We start from the raw sequence: 360 nt of genomic DNA, 5'->3' as shown, positions 1-360 counted from the left end.
CAAGCACGGGAGAAAAAAATTTTTCAGACAAAAGTTGTTTGGTTTCGAGGCAACCATTAGATGGTACCATTGCTTTGACCTTCAAGAATTATTTGAAAGTCACATGAAAGTCACCTCAATTTTTTTAAACGGCATCCCCTATTTTTTATTACATATTCTTGTAGCTGACCTCGAGAGCTTTCCAAAACATTGTAATGAAATGTTTCTTCATTGAGTACTTTTCGAGTTATAAAGCTCCAAAGTTGCAATATGAAAAAATTCAAAATATCTCGTAAAGTATTCACTTTCCGTCTTATCTTACACGATTCAACTAGTCAAGACAAGAATTGGACATGATCCAACCGATCAAGGCAAGACCTG

The 360-nt window shown here is 35.0% G+C and overlaps 1 protein-coding gene across 3 annotated transcripts in view; it reads right to left on the bottom strand.

The window, feature by feature from the left end:
• LOC116852612 (SEC14-like protein 2) overlaps window positions 1-360 on the bottom strand; it is a 158,808-nt gene that overhangs the window by 3,660 nt on the left and 154,788 nt on the right. The window lies entirely within an intron of this gene.

The sequence above is a fragment of the Odontomachus brunneus genome, unplaced genomic scaffold, assembly GCF_010583005.1.
Source record: "Odontomachus brunneus isolate Ranch 3 - 2012 unplaced genomic scaffold, Obru_v1 Obru_scaffold_240, whole genome shotgun sequence".
NCBI lineage: Eukaryota > Metazoa > Arthropoda > Insecta > Hymenoptera > Formicidae > Odontomachus > Odontomachus brunneus.
This window is presented reverse-complemented; position numbering and strand designations above follow the sequence as displayed.